Source organism: Eleginops maclovinus, chromosome 22 (genome assembly GCF_036324505.1).
Source record: "Eleginops maclovinus isolate JMC-PN-2008 ecotype Puerto Natales chromosome 22, JC_Emac_rtc_rv5, whole genome shotgun sequence".
Lineage (NCBI taxonomy): Eukaryota > Metazoa > Chordata > Actinopteri > Perciformes > Eleginopidae > Eleginops > Eleginops maclovinus.
Genome location: NC_086370.1, coordinates 3762150 through 3784344, shown reverse-complemented (window position 1 = coordinate 3784344; position 22195 = coordinate 3762150). Strand labels below are relative to the sequence as shown.

The 22195-nt window shown below is 42.7% G+C and overlaps 2 long non-coding RNA genes across 2 annotated transcripts; both read right to left on the bottom strand.

Moving 5' to 3' along the window:
- Positions 1-8033: 8033 nt before the first annotated feature.
- LOC134859069 (uncharacterized) lies at positions 8034-8778 on the bottom strand. The gene is made up of 4 exons (XR_010165042.1): positions 8667-8778; positions 8436-8573; positions 8246-8317; positions 8034-8137 (listed from the first exon to the last, which is right to left on the bottom strand). It is a non-coding gene; the product is annotated as an uncharacterized LOC134859069 (long non-coding RNA).
- Positions 8779-8881: 103 nt separating this feature from the next.
- On the bottom strand, positions 8882-10816 carry LOC134858459 (uncharacterized). The gene is made up of 4 exons (XR_010164964.1): positions 10535-10816; positions 9614-10161; positions 9012-9156; positions 8882-8898 (listed from the first exon to the last, which is right to left on the bottom strand). It is a non-coding gene; the product is annotated as an uncharacterized LOC134858459 (long non-coding RNA).
- Between the last annotated feature and the right edge of the window lie 11379 nt (positions 10817-22195).

The window sequence follows — 22195 nt, the reverse complement described above, 5'->3', positions numbered from 1 at the left end:
CCTTCACCGGATGACCAGCAGAAAGTGCTTTGTTCAACAATAGTTTGGAAAAGAAAGGTTGTGTTTGGATTTCCCTGAGCCCACACATGTACATAAGACACTTGGATAATCCTACACAGGTATTTTGTGGATGTTTTATAACCCTTTCACTCTCTTTTGTTCGGCCTTTGACCTGATATGCTTTCATTCACGATATTTGATAGAAACATTTTCTGGGACTAAAGAGAGTCTAGCAAGAGGTGTTATATACAATATAATACTTTTAACACACACCACAAAATGATTTTTACTAAACGTTTCCAAAGACTACGGGTTAATGATGGTTTACTAAATCTGATTCCTTTTTTATAGAGTTTGTGCAAATCATCACACTGAATAAGGCCTTGATCAGAAAATATGTTTTCCACTTAAAGTAGTTTTTTTTTTTTAAATAAGTGTTAGCCCATATTTGTTCTACTGCAAAACCACTGTAGGGAAATAAAGCTACAGCCTAACAGATTGGGAGGATGGGCGAGTGTCCAAGTTAAGAGGACAGCTCGAAGGCTAATGAGCCAGTCAAGTGGAGATCCTCTGGAAAATATGTCAGGAGCTGCTCTCATCTTGGCAATGTGCTCAACAGAACTAAAGCCTAATTCCTCCGTTCTAAACACACACCCTTCTTGGAATCTTCAGATTAATGAAGCAGAATAAACCTATCAACCTGTTGGACAACATGTGAGAAAATACCACTAAGTTCAGCCTCTATCAAACTCAAGAAAAACGCAGTGAAAACATGGAAAAAGGAGCTGACAGAAATGTATAGTTAAAAGCTAAGTGAAATGTATTCAATCATTCCCTTGTTATTCAGTGATAGAAACAGATGGATTATGGCTTCATTGCTTGTGAACCTTTTTAATTAATGTAGTTTTATTAGAGTTTAATATAAAATCATTCTTGCAGATAGATGTCATGGTTAAAACCTGCTTTGGAAACAAACAGGAAGTGTACCATTATGATAAGCAGAAAGCACAACAAATCAATGCAGCAGGGAAGTCTGAAAGAGGTGCTAGACTTTAACACTGGAGCATAGGTTTCACTAAAAAATCTCTTTGGTGAAGATGTGGTGCTCAAGGTGCCCGGAGTGTATTAATGAGGACATATTCTGCTCATTTTCAGGCTCTTATTTGTATATGTTCCTCTATTGGGACATCATGCTCTAATGTTCAAAAAGCTCTTTATTTGTTCATACTGCCTGTGCTGCAGCACCTCTTTTCACCCTCTGTCTGAAACCAGAGCCCAGTCCGCTCTGATTGGTTAGCTGGCCGGCTCTGTTGTGATTAGTCAATCTCCTAGCGATGTCCCGCCCCTCTAGTACAATTTGTTTGAGAACTAGCCCATAGAAGCGCAAGTCTTACTTATTGATGTCACTATGTTCTGGAGGTATACAAAGGAGTCCAATGGAGGTGTTTCAGGCTGGGGGGGGAGTGTGTGGGAGAGAATTATCCTCTTGAGGGAACACAGGGATTTTAGCCTTTGCAGACCATTTAAATGCACAAAAACATTCATTATAGGAAAGGAAGAACCCAAAAAGCATAATAGAATTATTTTTTGGGATTTCATACCAGAATATGTTCCTAAATTGAAGGATGTGAGCATTCGGGCTCACACCTGGGTTCCCAATGATGGACGGACCACTGGTACTTTGAAACAAAATATATTTATTTCCGCACAGCCCGTTAACAACCTTCTTGCTGGCTCGTCGCTCTCGTCCGGCATGGGAGGTGGAGACAGTGCTCCCTCAGGACCCAGTCTACTGCAACAGACCAGAACCAGGTTACGACCATGACTTTAATCAGTGCCTGATTACCTGATCCCGATCAGCTGTCTGGCCTCCGGCTGAGCCACTCCTACCACTCAAGCAGCCGGTGCCCTAACCACACCCCGCTGCCACAAAGGATATTAGCACTTTTTCAGCCTGCAATACTTTCTTTATAGGCAGTGGTAGTGAAGTCTGTAGGGACTTGGCTTGGGTACCGGAAGTTCACCAGTTCAAGACTCCCAAAGACCAAGCGTACCAAAGTGTCCCTGAGCAAGGCTCTGTTCCCTACACTGCTCCCCACTGCCTCTTATCCGTGAATGTTGCTATCGATCTTGTTTGTTAAGTCGGTTGGTGCTTTTTCATGCAAAAAAACTTTTTTACCAATACATTTCTTGTAAACACAAGATTTCTTTAAGATTTTACAGACAATATCAGGCCACCCTTTAAAATATTTTCATGAGTGCTGCTGTCCACACACAGTAGCCAGGCTTCCATTTACATGTATCGCAATCTTTTGTGTATTTCTTAGAACATTGACACGGGATACATCCTTGTTTCCATTTACATTCTTAATGAAATGGTTAGCAGTTGATTCCCAGAGAAAATGAATGAGGGCTTTCCATAAGTCCAGATGGAAAACATAGCAGAAGAAGAAGGTGCAACATCATGACGTTATTACTAAAAGTCAATTACTAAAAGGAAAGGAACAAAGTAGAAAACGTGATGGAAATATGATACTTAGTGCTGTCTGATGGATTCAGTCTTTTGTCGAGTTGGTGAGGTTACCGGAGTTGGAGGTTTGTTGAGGCAAACTCTTCACTGCTGTATTTTTGATGAATATAGGCAGTGTTCCTTAAGCAGAGTCAGGCAGTGGAGCCTCATGTGAATTCATGAGGGCCGCCGAGTGGGAGTGACTCTCCCCTGGTGGTGACAGCTCTCCTGGAGTGAATCACTAAATGGGCTGTGAGCAGCAGTCCCCGGGGAGAGAGAGCACGGAGGAGCTGCTGAAACATCCACAGCTCCCAAAAGAGGATCACCTGGACCAGGAAGTCCAATCTGGATCCTGACATTGTTTTAAAGTAAAGCAGGGCAGGATAACTCTGCATCTCAGCATCAACCTAGATAGCTACACTTCCCTCAGGGCGTTGTGTGAGAGAGAAAGGTGCAGGGATTAAGACAGCTTTTCTTTCAGGTATTTTATGACTCCCCGACTCCACAGCTGTGGACACCTGCTCACCTCCTCTACATGCAAATGTCACCTAGCTAACATGTGGCACCATGTGTTAAGTCAATTTAACAACCTTGGTACATCTTGGATGTTTATGGGGAGACAAACAGCATTTTCTCTTTTCTTCCCTCCTAAGAAGTGAAAGCAGGTGCTGAGAAAATTGTTAAGCTGACGTAAAAGAACTGATAATACTGAGACTACTAATACTAATATCAGGTCTACTAAAAAACAACAATATGGGGCGCTAAATTTGATAAATGTTATACATTTAAATATTGTACCAAATTCATTTCTGAGAAGTGATTCTCTTTACGACCATATTCAGTCGACAACCCCTCCCCAACTTCACAGGGGTGCGAGTGGACTGAAGCACCGGAGACATTCGTTAGACACTGTAGCAGCTAACGTTGCAGTCGGTGCAAGTGCAAGCCGCAAAACGTAACAGCGCTCTTGGGCAAGCGGAAAATTGAATATAACCCGACAGTGTTGGAAAGTAACAAAGTACATGATGTATTCAAATACTGTACTTAGGTATAAACTGTGACACAAAAAAAGAGCATTAGGTTACAAATCGTTTTTTGTTTTATTCTTCTTAGAAATCCATGGCAAATTAATTAAAAAAGATGAATTGACATTTTCTCAGCTCTGTATAACTGTGATCATCAGTCATATTTAAAAATCTACTTTGAAAAAGATGCACTATAAAGTGACTTGAGCTGTCCAATGTATGTTTCGTGGGATGAAAACCCAGCAGGTGACTCAGTGACCATGCATCGATACTTTCATCATGTGGAAGTGGGCATGGTCAAATCTGATCTAGGTTAAAAAACAACACACACAAACAGGGAGGGATGTGTCAGTTTGATGTCCTGCTAAACAGTTTGAGTCAGGGATAATGTCAGGGTTACCTGTGAAAAGGTGCTCGAGAGTGACAAACCAAAGCCTCACATTTGCAGGTTTGAGTCAGTGTTTGAACTGCATGAGCGTCATGTGGAGTTACGTGTGCTGACTACATTGTGGGGATAAAATAAGGCTGACTCAATGTATACAGTTGCTGAAAATATGGTGTATTATTTTCACTTAAAGTCCTCCACAGCACACACTGCAGTGCACACCATCCATCGGTTAGTCAGGTAGTGGACAGTATATCATACCTGCTTGCATTATTGCATTATTCACTGGTAGAATCTGTGTCTTCTCCCCAGCTATGCCTCGGTGCATGCCCTATACTCATGTTCTTGGAAAATATTGTTGTGATCATGTTGTGCAGGGTGGACTATCGTGTGGTTCTAGTACATTACATGTATAATAAATGTCACTTAATGTCAATAACTGAGTTTTTCTTTTTTAAGTGATCGGAAATGCATCATTATACCAAATCAAACTTAACATATTTTTATTGATGAAAACACACAAAGTCATGCATTGATCAAAATTAACGTATAGGCTTTGGGATTGTAATCGAGTACATGTAACGGGATTATGTAATGAGGATACAAAAGTAATTACAGATGACATGACTTTTATAGTTTGATACTCATATTAGGTTACTGAATACATATTTGTATTGGTAACTAGTCATTGCAACTGAATATGTTTTTAAAGTAAACCTCCCAACCCTGCTAACTAACTAGTGTCATAATGGAGCTGCAGGGTGGGATTTATGTCTAATTAAACTCTACCCTGTTAGATTTTACAGCTAAAGGTAGACAGTGTTTTCCCGCATGCAGGGGTCTGAATCTGTAAGGGTAAACTCAACAACCTAAAGCCTGGGTGTTCATTAAGAAATTGACCTTGCAGGGTTTGAAGCTGACAGCTCAGCAGGGAGCAAAGGCAATATTATGGATGAGTTGTCATTGGTGTCACACACCCTCCTGTGGTCAGAGCAGTGATTACTTAACAGAGCCATGGGAGCGCAAAAGAAACAAGAACAACAATCACAGTGAGGGTTATCCTCCTGAGAAAAATGGGACAGTGTTTCTGGAGCGGGATTTTACTGTCATTTCCCTATTTTTTTGCAATACTGAGTACCGCAAACTAAATGCACTTTCAGAGACATATATCTGAAGATGTCTTAAAACACACATTGAGGTTTTCTTATGCTGCCACAATTCCTAGCAACCTGGTCAGAGGTACCCTAATCTGAATCTAAAAATAAAAAAGGTACCTGATTACTTTAAATTACTTTGGGTTACCTCCATATCAAATGCAATGCAAACAAATACAAAAGAAGGACATATCAATAACATGTTTAAAGTGTATTATGTAACAGAACAATGTGACCTTCGGAAAGAAGAAACCAGGATATTTATGATAAAAATGATTTGATTTATAGGAAAATCTGCCTTTCATGAAGCATATTCAGGCAGCAGCCTAACGCTGAAACACATGAGCACATACTACAGTTTAAAAAGCAGGAATAAAATCTGAGCTGACAGAATGCTCCATTTTAGTTTAATACACACGGTTAAACTCACACACACTATTTTATGAACATATAGGTTCACCTGCTGAATTAAAAACTGAACAAATGAACCAAAGAAAGAGAAACCATAAAGCAGATTCAGGCAGTAGGCGTATAGATTCACTCTTAAAGTATTAGCCTACAGAACAGAACAGCTGACAGAGGAGAGACAACATCTGATCCTTTACTACAAACAGTAATTTGATTACGCCTTTTTATGTAAGGGAATAATTTAACTTTTTTTTAAATCCTGATTACATAATCCCAGTACATGTAATGAGTTACTCCCAGAGGTTGGAAGTATTGAACTTCAGTATAATGTTGAGGCACTTTGTACTTCTACTGCACTACAATTCAGAGGTAAATGGTGTACTTTTACTCCACTACATTTATTTAATACCTTTAGTGACTTTACAGATCTGGATTAATGATGGTAAATATAATCAACCCTTAAATCAGACTTTAGTTCATCCAGCCATCCATCTTCTCCCGCTTTTCCGTCAGGGTCACGGAGGTAACAGCTCCAGCAGAGAGCCCAAACTTTCCTTTTCCTGGCCACATCAACCAGCTCTGACTGGGGGATTCCAAGGCGCTCCCAGGCCAGCGAAGAGATATAATCCCTCCACCTGGTCCTAGGTCTACCCCTCGGTCTCTTCCCAGCTGGACGTGCCTGGAACACCTCCCTAGGGAGGCGCCCAGGTGGCATCCTCACTAGGTGCCCGAACCACCTCAACTGGCTCCTTTCAACGCGAAGGAGCAGCGGTTCTACTCCGAGTCCCTCCCGGATGACTGAACTTCTCACCTTATCCCTAAGGGAGATGCCAGCCACCCTGCGGAGAAATCCCATTTCGGCCGCTTGTATCCGCGATCTCGTTCTTTCGGTCATGACCCATCTTCATGACCATAGGTGAGGATAGGAACGAAGATGGCCTGGTAGACAGAGAGCTTTGCCTTCTGGCTCAGCTCTCTTTTCGTCACAATGGTGCGGTAAAGCGACTGCAGTACCGCTCCCGCTGCTCCGATTCTCCGGCCCATCTCACGCTCCATTGTTCCCTCACTCGAGAACAAGACCCCGAGATGCTTGAACTCCTTCACTTGGGGTAAGGCTTCATTCCCTACCTGGAGTGGACAGTCCATCGGTTTCCTGCTGAGAACCATGGCCTCAGATTTGGAGGTGCTGATCCTCATCCCAGCCGCTTCACACTCGGCCGCGAACCGATCCAGTGAGTGCTGAAGGTCACAGACCGATGAAGCCATTAGGACCACATCATCTGCAAAAAGCAGTGGTGCAATCCTTAGCCCACCGAACTGCAGACCCCCTCCCCCACGACTACGCCTCGAAATCCTGTCCATGAATATCACAAACAGGATTGGTGACAAAGCGCAGCCCTGGCGGAGGCTCACGGAAATCGGTCCGACGTGCTGCCGAGGACCCGGACACAGCTCTCGCTTTGAGAGTACAGAGATTGGATGGCCCTGAGGGGAGACCCCCTCACCCCATACTCCTGCAGCACCTCCCACAGTATCTCCCTGGGAACCCGGTCATACGCCTTCTCCAAATCCACAAAGCACATGTAGACCGGATGAGCGTACTCCCAGGCCCCCTCCAGGATCCTTGCGAGAGTGAAAAGCTGGTCCGTCGTTCCACGACCAGTAGGGATGGGAATTGATAAGATTTTTACGATTCCGATTCCCTTATCGATTCTGTGAAACGATTCAATTCCTTATCGATTCTCTTATCGATTCCAATTTGGGGGAAAAAGGAGAATAAACAGTTTGATGTAACATTTATCTTTGTTTTAATGAAAAATATTCTATTGTGACAGTTACTTATTAATCTCTAATAACAAGTGTGTGTGTGTGTGTGTGTGTGTGTGTGTGTGTGTGTGTGTGTGTGTGTGTGTGTGTGTGTGTGTGTGTGTGTGTGTGTGTGCGCGCACTCAAGTAGTGTGTGTGTGTGTGTGTGTGTGTGTGTGTGTGTAAAAAAATTAACAGTTCTTTTGCAGATGAACATATCTGCTTTTCTGTACAAGAAAATGTAACAAATAACAACAAATAACAAATACTGAATCATGTAATTACAAGAACAATGTAATCACAAGCACAGTGTGTGTGTGTGTGTGTGTGTGTGTGTGTGTGTGTGTGTGTGTGTGTGTGTGTGTGTGTGTGTGTGTGTGTGTGTGTGTGTGTGTGTGTGTGTGTGTGAGTGTGAGTGTGAGTGTGAGTGTGAGTGTGAGTGTGTGTGTGTGTGTGTGTGCACTCAAGTAGTAGTAGGGAAAATTAACAGTTCTTTTGCAGAAATATGAGCATATCTGCTTTTTCTGGAAGGATACGGGATCTTTCGGGGCTTATGGTGTCTCCAGCCGTGGAGAACACCCTCTCAGATGGGGTGGAGGAAGCCTGCACACAGAGGTAGTTTTCAGCCAGTCCAGATAGCAAGGGCAGCGTATCCTGCTTGTTCCACCACCACAGTGCGGCGCTATCCCTGCAGGGGATGGAGGGCAGGCTTTTGTAGAACTGGATTTCCTGATCCACCTTCTGAGGCCAGGGAAAGACGGGGCTGTGATTCACGGATTGACTGCAGCTCGTTGTCCTCCTCCTCGAATAGTTCTTCCAAGGCTGTCTTTTTTGATGGTGGTGGCAGTGCCTGAAATTAAATGAACATGAAGTAAAAAAAAAAAAAAATACATATTTAAGTCAATAATCATGACAAAACAGCATCCAAAGGTCATTACAAATGAATGAGTTAACTTACATAGTGTTCCTCTACTTCTTCCTCCTCCCCATCTTCGCAGCCTTCCCTCTGTGTCTCTCCTTCCCCTGGGAGCTTGAGAAGTGATGTAAACACATTAATAACTTTTAACACAGAGCCGTAGAAGGTCTCACTCACAATGGAATCAAATGCAATGATAAGACAAACAGAATTTAAACAGAAATTAAAATACCTCATCTCTTGCTGCCACTGTATTTGCTGTTATTGCAGCTTCCCTGATCCTGTCCCAGACTGCATCACTTTTCACTTTGTATTTAAATCTGGGGTCCAAGATGGTGGCTTCCTCCAGGAATCTCTGAATGTCAGTTCCCTTCAATTTCAAAAAGGAGGATAGGATGACATTAGACTAGTGGTACAAATTGGCCTAAAGCATCAAGGTAAGATTAAATGTAGTTGTGCTTACCTGGTAGCGTTTGGAGAGATCCTTCCAAATGTTCTCCTTGATGCTCCTTGTGAACGCAGAGTCACCTTCCTGCACAGTGTACTGTTGCTCCAGCTTCTGCAAGATGGGCAAATTCTCACCGTAGGTTGCACTTTTGTCGCTGGAGACGGCCAGTGTGGAGGTGTAATGCTTCCGCATGAGATGCACAAACTCCTCTGCTTTCCTTAAGTCCTCATTGCCTATTCTGTCCAACCTACAATGTAAATAAAAACAGAAAAAGATGTATGTAGCACAAATAAACAAAAACAAAACCAGTCAAAGTTTAAAAAAAGTTTAAGTCATATTATCATTTAAAATATATATCACCTTTCCTTCTCCATGGGCCTTCTTATGCGTGGATCTATGGCTGCAGCCTGGATAGCAGGGAACTGCTCGGTGAATCTCTCCATCATCAAATAGAGGGAATTCCATCTGGTCCTTACATCCAGGAGGAGCATGTGCTTGGGCAGCTCTGAGGGTTCACATATACACAACACAATGTAAATATTTATTATCTAATAATTTACATACACATACCTATACATGTATATTTTCATGTACATATAGTATAATGCTTGCAATGTACTGTAAGGAGAGTATCTTACTGAGCAAGTCTTGTTTCTCTTTAAGAACAACTTTTGCCATGTGGGACCTCTTCATCCAGACAACAACTGCTCGAACTCGTGCTGCCCAATTGGATATGGCAGTGCAGTTGTACAGCTTTTGCGCTCCCAGGTTCAGCGTATGAGCGAAGCATGGAAATTTGACAATTTGCAGCTGTTTGATGGCTACATCCATGTTCGCTGCATTGTCTACAGTTGCTGCCACAACCTTTTCCCGTACACCATATTCTTCTAAAATGTAATCAATCTCCTCTGCTACAGCTGAGATTGGTACACGGCTTTGGTTTTTAGGACCTTTTGCTTTACCTGGCCATTGCTCACGTAGTGCAGAGTAACCGTGAGATAATGATCCTGACAAAAGCTTGTCCACCCATCAGCCGTGATAGCTGCCTTTGACACTGTTTTCAGTTCAGAGATCACATTTCCCTTTTCCACACCATACCAAGCAGGGATTAAGTGGTTGGTTAAGCTTTCCCTGCTGGGGGCTTTGTATTTTGGATTGAGAACCTTTGTCATCTCCCTAGAAAACATATGAAAATGAATGAGTGTAAACATCTGTTTAATGAGGAGGAAAATATTCTATTCTATTCTATTCTAATCTGACATTTGATAATCTGACAACAACCTCACATTCACCTACCGAAATTCAGGGGCGTCTACTGTAGAAAATGGGTGCAAACCCTTAACAACAAATTTGGTAACTGCCCGGTGACATTCTTCTACCTTTGCCTGGGACATTTTATTTCTGCCTGCCTCGACGAAAATAGAAGCCAGAGGTAAACGGGAGCAAGTGCTGCTAGCCTCTGAGTCAGCCAGACTACCCGTCTCGTCCCGGTCATCATCTTGTTCTAAATCTAACGAAGAAGGCATTCGTTTGATGAAAAAGCAATACTGTACAATTTCGGGAAATAAACTAATTTCCCACCTCCCTTTGATTTAAATAAATGAGCGTCACCTTTCTCTGGCTCCCTGAATCGGCGGCGCAACTTACTAGCATGTTTCATTAGCTACATAGCAACAGCTAGAATTCTTCCCTAGAACTACGGATGCCTTGCCATCAAGTAAGCTAATTAAACATGCTAGCAAGGAACGGCTTGATTAACCAGAAACATAAACTCCCTTAATTACCCCAAGGAGAGGTAGGAAATGGGTTTATTTCCAGAAATGGCGTGGTACATAATTTACTAGGAATCACATTAAGGATTAGTCAGTGGGATAGCTACTTACCACCAGAGTTGCCTTCGGTGTTAGCCCCCAAGGTCACGGTGGTCGTAGAAGCTTGGCTGCTGTCACTCCGAAGGGCATCAAAAACGCGACACTCGTTAAAGTTTATCCCGTGTTGTGTGCGCAGATGTTTATGCATATTTGAAGTATTCCCTCCCGCCGATGTTATCAACAATTTGCAGTGGTTGCAAAACGCCCTGTTGCCATCCTTATGTAATGTGAAATGAAGCCACACTTTGGACCGTTTTAACCTTAGGGGTGCCATTTCAGACTTGTAAAAAGTATCACGAGCGTCACCTGCGTAACCATGCAACTACGCCACGTCAAGCCGGGCTTACTGAATAATTCGTGTGTACCTTGCTGCGTAAATAACGTTACATAAACCGTGCGGTCTGGAATCTATAAGAGAATCGTTTAACGAGCTGCCAAACGGTTCCATGGAATTGAAACACAGGAACCGGTTCTCGATTCCCATCCCTAACGACCAGGACGAAAACCTCATTGTTCCTCTTCAATCTGAGGTTTGACAATCGGCCGGACCCTCCTTTCCAGCACCTTAGAGTAAACTTTCCCGGGGAGGCTGAGTAATGTAATGCCTCTGTAATTGGCACACACCCTCTGATCCCCCTTTTTAAAGAGAGGAACCACCACCCCGGTCTGCCACTCCTTCGGTACTGTTTCCGACTTCCACGCAATGTTGATGAGACGTGTCAACCATGACAGTCCCTCAACACCCAGAGCCTTCAGCATTTCTGGGCGGATCTCATCCACCCCCGGGGCTTTGCCACTGTGGAGCTGTTTAACTACCTCAGTGACCTCCCCCCGTGAGATTGGAGTTGATCCCCCTTCATACTCCAGCTCTGCCTCTAACATAGAGTGCGGAGTTGTCGGATTCAGGAGTTCCTCAAAGTGTTCCTTCCACCGCCCTAACACACTATCAGTTGAGGTCAACAGCGCCCCATCCTTACTGTACACAGCTTGGATGGTACCCTGCTTCCCCCTCCTGAGGTGTCGGTTTTCCAGAACAACTTTGGTGCCGACCGAAAGTCCTTCTCCATGGCTTCTCCGAACTTCTCCCACACCCGCTGCTTTGCCTCGGCCATGGCTGAGGCTGCTGCCCTTCGGGCCTGTCGATACCTTGCAACTGCGTCAGGAGTACCCAGGGATAACATATCCCGGAAGGCCTCCTTCTTCAGTCGGACGGCTTCCCTGACCACCGGTGTCCACCACGAGGTTCGAGGGTTACCGCCCCTTGAGGCACCTAAGACCTTGAGACCACTGCTCCCTGCCGCAGCTTCGGCAATAGAGGCTTTGAACACCGCCCACTCTGGTTCAATGTCCCCAGCCTCCACAGGGATGCCTGAAAAGCTCCGCCGGAGGTGTGAGTTGAAGGCCTCCTGGACATGGGACTCCTCCAGACGTTCCCAGTTCACCCGCACTACACATTTGGGCTTACCAGGTCTGTCCAGAGGCTTCCCCCGCCACTCGACCCAACTCACCACCAGATGGTGATCAGTTGACAACTCCGCCCCTCTCTTCACCCGAGTGTCCAAGACATGCGGCCTCAGGTCCGATGATACGATAACAGATCGATCATGGACCTTCTGCCTAGGGTGCTCTGGTACCACGTACACTTATGAGCATTCTTATGTTCGAACATGGTGTTTGTTATGGCCAATCCATGACTAACACAGAAGTCCAGTTACAAACCACCACTCTGGTTCAGATCAGGGGGGCCGTTCCTCCCAATCACGCCCCTCCAAGTGTCTCCATCATTGCCCACGTGTGCGTTGAAGTCTCCCAGCAAGACTAAGGAGTCTCCTTCAGGAGCCCCATACAGGACTTCTTTCAGGGTCTCCAAGAAGGCTGAATACTCTGAACTGCTGTTTGGTGCATAAGCACACACAACAGTCAGCGTTTTCCCCCCCATGACCCGCAGGCGTAGGGAGGCGACCCTCTCGTCCACTGGGGTAAACTCCAACAAAGCGGCACTCAACCGGGGGCTTGTGAGTATCCCCACACCCGCTCGGCGCCTCACACCTTGGGCAATTCCGGATAATGAATAGAGTCCAACCCTTATCCAGAAGTAAGGTTCCAGAGCCGACGCTGTGCGTAGAGGTGAGCCCCACCAGATCCAACTGGTAACGCTCCACCTCCCGCACAATCTCCGGCTCCTTCCCCCCCAGAGAGGTGACATTCCACGTCCCCAAAGCCAGCTTCTGTCGCCTGAGTCTGGTCCGTCGAGACCCTCTGCTTTCACTGCCACCCTTCTGGCAGCGCACCCGACCCCATCGTTGTTTCCCGTAGGTGGTAGGCCCACGGGACGGGGAAGTGGAGGTGTTGCCCACGTTGCTTTTTCGGGCTGTGCCCGGCCGGGCTCCGTGGCAAGCCCGGCCACCAGACGCTCGCTGACGAGTCCTCCTTCTGGGCCTGGCTCCAGAAGGGGACCCCGGGCTTCCTCCGGGCCGGGTATCCTCGCTTCCAATTGTGTTATTCATGGAGTCTTTTTGAACCAATCTTAGTCTGGCCCCTTACCTGAGACCAATTTGCCATGGGAGACCCTACCAGGAACACAAGGTTCCAGACAACACAGCCCCCAGGTTCATCGGGGCACACAAACCTCTCCACCACGATAAGGTGCTGGTTCTCGGAAAGGCTGCAGTATACAGAGTCATTCAAACTAGCTGCACCTTTACCAGCTCTGAGAACACTTTAATGATCAATCATTATAAAACATATCAGAGATATTATTCTGAAATGGACCAATCAAACAATGACTGCTTTTACTGTCGCTACTTTAAGAACATTTAGATGAAAATACTTTCTACTTTTACTGGAGGAACATTTTGAATGCAGGACTTTTACTGTAACAGAGTATTCCTACACTCTGGTACTTCTACTTTTGCTTAAGTTCAAGATCTGAGTACTTCGTCCACCTCTGATTACTCCTTAAACCTACAAATGCTTTATTATGTGTATTAAGATTAAGATATGAGTCTTTAAGTTTAAATTTTCGAGCAACAAAAACAAGCAGCTTTCTGCTTTTGAGCTTCAGCGCAATCCAGTGATAATCAAAGCTTTAAAGGCAATACATTTTTTTAATCTGAGAAGGAAACCCTTCCCTCTTCTTTACTTATTTGTCACCTATAAACTTTTAATTTCATTATAATGTTAAACTCTGTGTATTAGGACTTCCATTGGTAACACCAAACCCGATGTTATTCCAATTTTGCAGCTGAAGGGGTTCATTATTATCATTATGCATATCAATGTAAATTTGAGCTGATGTCGGGGTGGTTTCCATACAGGCACATTTTAACAATGCAAGTCATTCACAGCAAAACTCTGATAATTAACAGCTTTAGTTGCGGCACAGGAGGCTGAAAGGAAGCCAGGTTCCAATCTAATCCTGATTCACCTCCAATATCACAACTAAATCTATGACATGAGGTTATTAACGGATCTGAATGGCCGTGCAGTCAATGTCTCGAAATGATTCTTTTATTTGTGGCCTCCTCTGTTTGTCTGGATGTTTACATGTCTCACACAATCACTGTCATCCTCTTCTAATTATAGATCCCGTTTACACAGACCAGCCAATCTCCAGCTTTTCTGTTCCTTTGCTGTTGGACTGTACAATGAGGTGTTGGCCTGGGCATAGTGGTAATGAGATCTTGGAAAAAGAGCCCCCTTGTGACATGTTCCCATCATCCATAAACCTTTGTCCCAGACCACACTCACCTCATTCAGACCTGCTGCCTTAATGAGTCATGACATTAGCGTGTGAAAGCTGCTCACACAACAGAGGTAGCGCTAATGGTGCTCTTATTAAACTGCAGCTGCCACACACCACCACCTTTAACACACACACACACACACACACACACACACACACACACACACACACACACACACACACACACACACACACACACACACACACACACACACACACACACACACACACACACACACACACACACACACACACACACACACACACACACACACACACGAGATTAGATTCAACTTTATTGTCATCGCACAGAGTACAAGTACAACAAAATGTGGAAATCTGTAAGAGTCCCATCCGTCTCTTAATGGCTGCATGGTGTTATGAACTTCCTTAAATTGGAAAAGATCAGGTACAAACTAAAAGGAAACTCAGAGATGTTTTACGGGAAATGGCGGCCCTTTCTAACATATTTTAATTATCTAAAAGTTCTTCCCCCTGACTTAGTCTGTCTGTTCCCACCTTAAGTTTTGAGTTTTTTTATTACTTTCTGTCTGATTCATTTATTGTGTATTTCTTCTCTGTGACGTTATGTTTTGTTTATGATGTCAAATTTATCGCGATGTGTAAGGGATACCATGCTGTGACCAATTTTCCAGTTTTTGCTTGTATTAAACAAAAGAGGGGTATTAGTGCAACTTCATGTAATGTGAGTTATAAAAGAATGCAAAACCAGGAAATGTCAAATAAAAATGTAACTGTCTGTTGAATCTTCACTCCTTAATAAAGAAATGAATATTTTAAAAATGCAGTTAAAAGTGCCAAAGAAGAAATCGAATATACTATAGATCAAGTTTCAGAATCTGCATCAGAATACCTGTATTCGTCCCACAGAGGGGAAATTAAAATGTTTACAGCAATTTAGGAGCCAAGGATAGCTTAATGTTAATTAAGAAGCATGCATAACATATTGAAGATAAAAGTAGAAGTAACACAATTTACAAAATACACATCCAGTACCAGAAACAGTTGTGAGATAGTGGCCAGGTGATCATTTTAAAGGTGGAAGTATACACTCACCGGCCACTTTATTAGGTGCTGTTCAACTGCTCTTTAATGTAAATATCTAATCCACCAATCACATGGCAGCAACTCAATGCTTTTAAGCATGTAGACATGGTCAAGACGACCTGGTGAAGTCCAAACAGAGCATCAGAACGGGAAAAGATCTCTGAGGAATGTTTCCAGCACCTCGTTGAGTCTGTGCCACGAAGAATTAAGGCAGTTCTGAAGACAAAAGGGGGTCCAACCCGGTACTAGCAAGGTGTATCTTATAAAGTAAAAAGTATAAATTGTACAATTATTTACAGATTGATAAAGGAACAGCTGCCAGTAATAAAATATAATATTTATCAATCAGAATGTACTATAGACTGTGGACATTTTTGAATAATATGAAACAATATGATTATGCGAAAGAATAATCTAGCTGTTCAGACAGTTTTATAAATAATGTGATGAGGTCAGTCACAAGTTGAACATGAATGGAGATGGAAGAGTTCGGACAGTGTTTTTTTCTTAATCCCTGCCAACTAATATGTCTTCATTTAAAGGCTGACAGGTGTACAGCTGTTACATACAGTACAGTAAGGTGCTGGGAAATGCTGTGATGAATGTAATCAATTACGGGGGTGGGGGTAGGGAACCTGGAGCCATATCCCTCCACTTTTTCACTCCTCCTGTCTGCCAAAAGCAGCATCTCCCTCTCCCTTGCACTATCCACACCAGTTTGTCTCTATTAAGGACCAAATGAGCTATCGAGCTGCTCGCACAACTGTTCAGATAGACGAAGAATGGGACTCAGTCCTCTGGAGAAGGTCCGGTCACTACGTATCGATATATACCTTCCACTGTGCACGCTGGAGCGACTGATCAATCAGTAACCTAGACACTAATTGCTGCCTTAACAGAAAAGGAAAGCCTTTAATGCCACTTTATAACATTGATTACACATGTTACACTTATTGGGGATGGCTTTGCTAATGGCAGTGGCCATTGTTCATTAAATCCCTACTGTCTGGGTTAAGGTTAAACCCCAGAAGCAAAAGTTTGGAGAACACACAGTGCTGCCAGGACCGGAGAATCGTTTGTCTTAATCCAGATAAACCCCTTATCCTTCATTTCCCCTTTAGACTTTCGCTTTTAATTTGCTTTGTCATCAATACCAGCAGCAACCAAAGCGGGCTGGCCAAGGAGAGGAGATATTAAAACTCTGTCAGTGGAAATGGAGAAAATATAAACAGCAGCGGCCCATGAGGCCTTCAGGTTACATCAGAAGCAAAAAAAACTTAGCAGTGCTGACCTGAGGGTGTCGGAGTGATCAGTCAACCGGACCCTGTGAGCATGATGGCAGCTATTTCAAAAAACGATTTACTTTGCTTGGAGACATCTCCATGTTTCATTGTTGAAAAGTTCTTTATTTTTCTTATACTGCCTGTGCTGCAGCACCTCTTTTCACCCCGTCTGAAACCAGAGCCTAGTCTGCTCTGATTGGTTAGCTGGCCAGCTCTGTTGTGATTGGTCAACAGCTTAAACATCTCCCGCCCCTTAGCCTACCATGTAAACCAATAAAAGTGTGAGTTACCAAGTGATGTCATTATGTTATGGAATTAAGGGCTATTAGTGTGTTGGAGAGAAACTCCCTCTGGAGGGAACACGTGGATTTTAACCTTTGAAGACCATTTACATGCGCCAAAACCTATAAAACACACTACAGGAGAGGGGGAACCCAAAAGCATAATAGGGCCCCTTTAATCTCAGTGCTTAGACGTAATGAGGGCAGCAGAGGTTGCGTGGAACTTCCAGGGTGATACAACTCTGACTTTCTACCACCTCAAATCAACCATCTGCTCAGCATCTTGATAACTGTGTTTCATATTAAATCCCTCTTTGCTACTGTACTTGCACTCCCTTGGATGTCTATGCTCATGGATATGTTTAAACAACTTCCTTTAGAACAATGAAATCTTCAGAGCAAAGACATTTTTTTCTTCTCAACTCCGTTTTCTGAAACAGTGTGACTCACCAAAAGGACACAGACATCAGTGGAAATTACTGACAAATGAACTTTCAGAATACTCTGAATCATGTTTTTTTTCCAAGCACTAACATTTTAGGAAAAGGTTATTGTTTTATGATTGACAGATATTTCCTTTCAGGGCTCAACGGCCAATACAAGCTACAACAAAACCCCATGAATCCAAACATTTGTAAGGAAGCGGATTTGTAAACATTTAAACTTAATCATTACTAGGGTTAGAGTTAATCACAGTTGCTGAAGCTCAATTATCTGCTGTCATCCACACAGGTAGCCAATAACTTTAATGTGAATGCTTATCAGAATCAGAATCAGAAATACTTTATTAATCCCAAACTGGGCCATTTTTTCATTGGAACAGTGAAATACAAAAAGCAGAAGCATAACAAATGATTAGAACTAAAAATAAAAATGAGTAAAAATGAGAAATATACAAATATACAAATGTCAAGGTAGAGAGGCTATGGAGCAGTGAGTTGTCTGCCAGCCAGGGGGGAATTATTGTAAAGTGTTATTGCAGTGGGCACCAAGCCCATGTTCCTACCTTGATCACTTTCTCATCATGTCTGCCATATTGTTGTTTAGTAGAAAAAGCAACCAACTGATTTGAAAAGGGAAGTCAAAGTGATTTTAAGCTGCAATATTTTGAATAACCAGCAGGGGGGAACTGGAATGAACTCCGGGAAAGAAGTTAATTGAATAGAATTCCGTGAGAAAAATTTGGCTAATTCTAATACTAACAGAGGTGGAAGGAGTACTCAGATCTTGTTCTTGAGTAAAGTAGAAGTACCAGAGTGTAGGAATACTCTGTTACAGTAAAAGTCCTGCGTTCAAAATGTTCCTCCAGTAAAAGTAGAAAGTATTCTCATCTAAATGTACTCAAAGTAGCGACAGTAAAAGTAGTCATTGTTTGATTGGTCCATTTCAGAATAATATCTCTGATATGTTTTATAATGATTGATCATTAAAGTGTTCTCAGAGCTGGTAAAGGTGCAGCTAGTTTGAATGACTCTGTATACTGCAGGGTAGCTGCTGATTTACTCCAGGTGAACTAAAGTCTGATTTAAGGGCTGATTATATTTCATCATTAATCCAAATCTGTAAAGTAACTAAAGGGATTAAATACATGTAGTGGAGTTACCTCTGCATTGTAGTAATGTAGCATAAAATGGAAATACTCAAGTAAAGTATCTCAAAAATGTACTTAAGTACAGTACTCACATTCAGGTGGGGGGGGGGGGGGGGGGGTATCTTTAAATTGTCTTACCTCAACACAATCACACTCTGAAGTAGTTGACAAACAGCCATGCAGCACATTCAGAAATCAGGTTGTTAAAAAAAGATGAAACCTATCTGCATTGACAGATTTATGAGGTAATTTCCTAGTAGTTTATGTAACGATATTACTATGCAATAACCTGACCTCCTGACCTTTATTACCAGTTTTTATGAGGTATTCATTGAAGGTTTAAGGGGATTATATTCCTAAATCCTCAGGTATACATGACGGTATGGTCCTCTGTGCTCAGCAAATAGCCGACCTGAGACTTTGGCCAAAAACAATATTTTTATAACTACAAATATTAAAAGCCAATATGCACCACCCAGCGCTTTCATTTCCCCCAAGACCCCCGAGTTATTGCTCCCTGATCTGCACTGTATGCAGCTCTCACTCTGATTTCCACACGGCCACATAACATGGAAACAAAATAAAAAATCTTCTGTCGGATAGAAATAATCCATGGCTCTCATCATAAAGGCAACGTTTTACGATACAGTTGTTTATTTTGATAAAATGAAGCTTGAGGAGTTCTATGAGACATTTTAAGTCAGTGTATCAGAAGATTTATCTGCAAAGTTTGGCGGATCAGTGACCAAACAAGACGATCGTTTGTCCTCCAGTGGGTGAGGGCAGGCAGCAAAATATAATCTTTATAATTAATCAATGTGATTTAGATTGTTGCTCTATTTAGATTATTTCCATTATTTTACCTTGCCGTCAGACAGACCGTTCTGTCCAGGAACTGGAGTCGTTATCTATGTTTTCTTCACAGAACACCAAAGTTGAAGGACTTCTTCTGTCTCCATCATACAGCTTGTTCCTGTAATTGTGTACATTTGGTTAATCAGGATTTGCCAAAATTAAACATTTTACAAACTAACCGATCCAGGCCGCAGTGCATCAGAAAGGATTTTGTTCCGCCAACTAACTAACTGGTGGCTTTGAAGAAAGCATTGACAAAGGCTTTATCTTCCCAGAAAGAAAGAAAGAAAGAAAGAAAGAAAGAAAGAATTGATTTATTTTTAATTTTGAACACTACTTTATTATACGTTATCATTTAGACATTCAACAAAAAACAACAATTCCTCTCATCAAAACATCAAAAAAACACACATGAATAAATAAGTTAAATAAGATTAGAGGAGAGCGTCTCCCATGATTAGCTTGTCCTCTGACACAGAGCAAAGTGCTTTGTTGACACTCCAAAATTGCTGGAACGTGGCCAGATCTCCTGTGGTTTTATAAGAACTGAAATTAATCTGAAGTCTGAAGTCTGGACTTGATCATGTCAAGAAAGAAGAAGAAAGAAAGAAAGAAAGAAAGAAAGAAAGAAAGAAAGAAAGAAAGAAAGAAAGAAAGAAAGAAAGAAAGAAGAAGAAAGGGAAGTTTGACACCAAGGCCTATTCAAATTACAGTATATATTTTAAGTAACGTTGTTTTTCTTTCCTCTAGCTGCTTCCACTGTACACAGGACATGGTTACGGTGGCCAACAGGTGCAAACGCTTTGCAACTGCCAAAAAGTTTCAAAAACGCTTGAAGAAAAACTGAATGTGCCAAAACACGTGCAAATGGAGGAACATCAACCAACTTGACGAAACATGCGCAGTGTTTACTAAAAGTTCTGCATAAACGAACCTCTGGGAATACAAAATGCTGCAAGAAGCCCAAAACATAAGGGAAACCAGGGGACACTAAAAAGTGACGCACACAGCTTGGACCAAGGGCTTGTTGATGTTCAGGGATTATACAGATGGCCAACTGTACATGTGTTGTCAAGTTAGTGAATGTTTCTTCATGTGTTTTGGCACATTTCTGTTTTCAGGTATGCATCATTTCTGAAGCTGCAACACGTTTCCTATGAGTTAGGCCGAGGTAGCACGTTTGCACCTGTCGGCCACCGTACCTAGCTTCATTGCTTATACTACTGACTGTTTCTGCAACTTTTAGGAGTGCAGAATTGCCTCTACTGTAGCTTGTAACTTACTAAGGACAAGTACCTCATAAAGAGGGCAGGAAAACACAATGCAAATATGCCAGAAGAAACTAACACCTGGAGGAAACTGAAGTGGACCGGGGCAGGCCACAAGCCCACCTGCAGGTTCATAATTCAGTTGATGAATAAAACACTTCATTTGGAGATTGAACCAATGAGAAATGTTATGAATAAGATCAGGGGTGTAGTGGGCGTTGGACGCGGGGGTACGCCGTCCACCCACTTCTCCCGACGTGATATATAAACAAATAATAAATATAAAATAGCTTAGGCTACAACTAAAAAAATAAATTAAAAAAATAGCTTACAACTCAAATGTAAATCCGGAGATATTGGCAATGGTGAGAACAACCTACATAGGCTACACAAGACATCCCCAGTATCTGTCCGTGACCTATATTGGCTACGACATGAACATAACATGAACATTCGATAATCGTCATCAACCTGAGACTTAAAACAAGACAAAAAAAAAACAACGAGAACGTGGATGTGATGAAGCTGAATATATGTATGGCTTTTTGGGTGGGAGTGTGTGTGTGTGTGTGTGTGTGTGTGTGTGTGTGTGTGTGTGTGTGTGTGTGTGTGTGTGTGTGTGTGTGTGTGTGTGTGTGTTGGGGGGTGACGTCACAAATAGCGTACCCTCACTTAAAAAATCCCCACTACACCACTGAATAAGATGTCAAACAAAGTGTGTTCATGACTTACTTCCAGTAAAATGTTTTTCTCAACCACTGAGGGGCGCTACAGCCTACATTTTAAACCAAATATTAGTATTTTGTTCTTCATTGTGGTTAATGTATTGACATTGAATTGAACTAGACAAATATAACTAAAACGTTTATTTTCTTTAGAATTGTAAAAATATATCTAGAGAAAGTGTTATCCTGACCAGGAACAAACACACTTTTCTATGTCCCTCTAAAACACAACAGAGAATGGGCTTTAATTAAACAAATGCACAATTCTTTCTGGCTTGGCTCTTCAAACGGTGAAAATAACAGAGAGGAAGGGCAATACCTCCAAGTTTTGAGCTGGTAATAGCAGCTCTTTTCTTTTCCTAAATGTTTGTTTGTACATCTTTATCCCACCAACCTTTATCACAGCAGTGGAGCAATACAAAGTTGATAGCCACGGTGACATTTACTGAATTCCATTGTGAGAAAAGCCTTTATTACAGACGTAAATCTGACAGTCGGGTTGTTCACCGGAGGCCCCTCTTTCAGTCACAGCCTCACTACTGATGTGAAATATGTGGTGAACTGTGAGCTCAAAAAGAGAAGTTTGGGGCTCTGTGTGCTGGAGCTGTTACCTCCGCGACCCTGACGGGAAAGCGGGAGAAGATGGATGGATGGACTGTGAGCTCAGGAGGCTGAACACTCACAATCAGGGTTGGGGAGTAGCGGTACATGTAAGGGGATTATGTTATCAGGATAAAAAAATCGATGTTCACACTCTGTCAGCTGTTCTGTTCTGTAGGCTAATACTTTAAGAGTGAATCTATAGCTACCCTACTGCCTGAATCTGCTTTATGGTTTCTCTTTCTTTGGCTCATTGG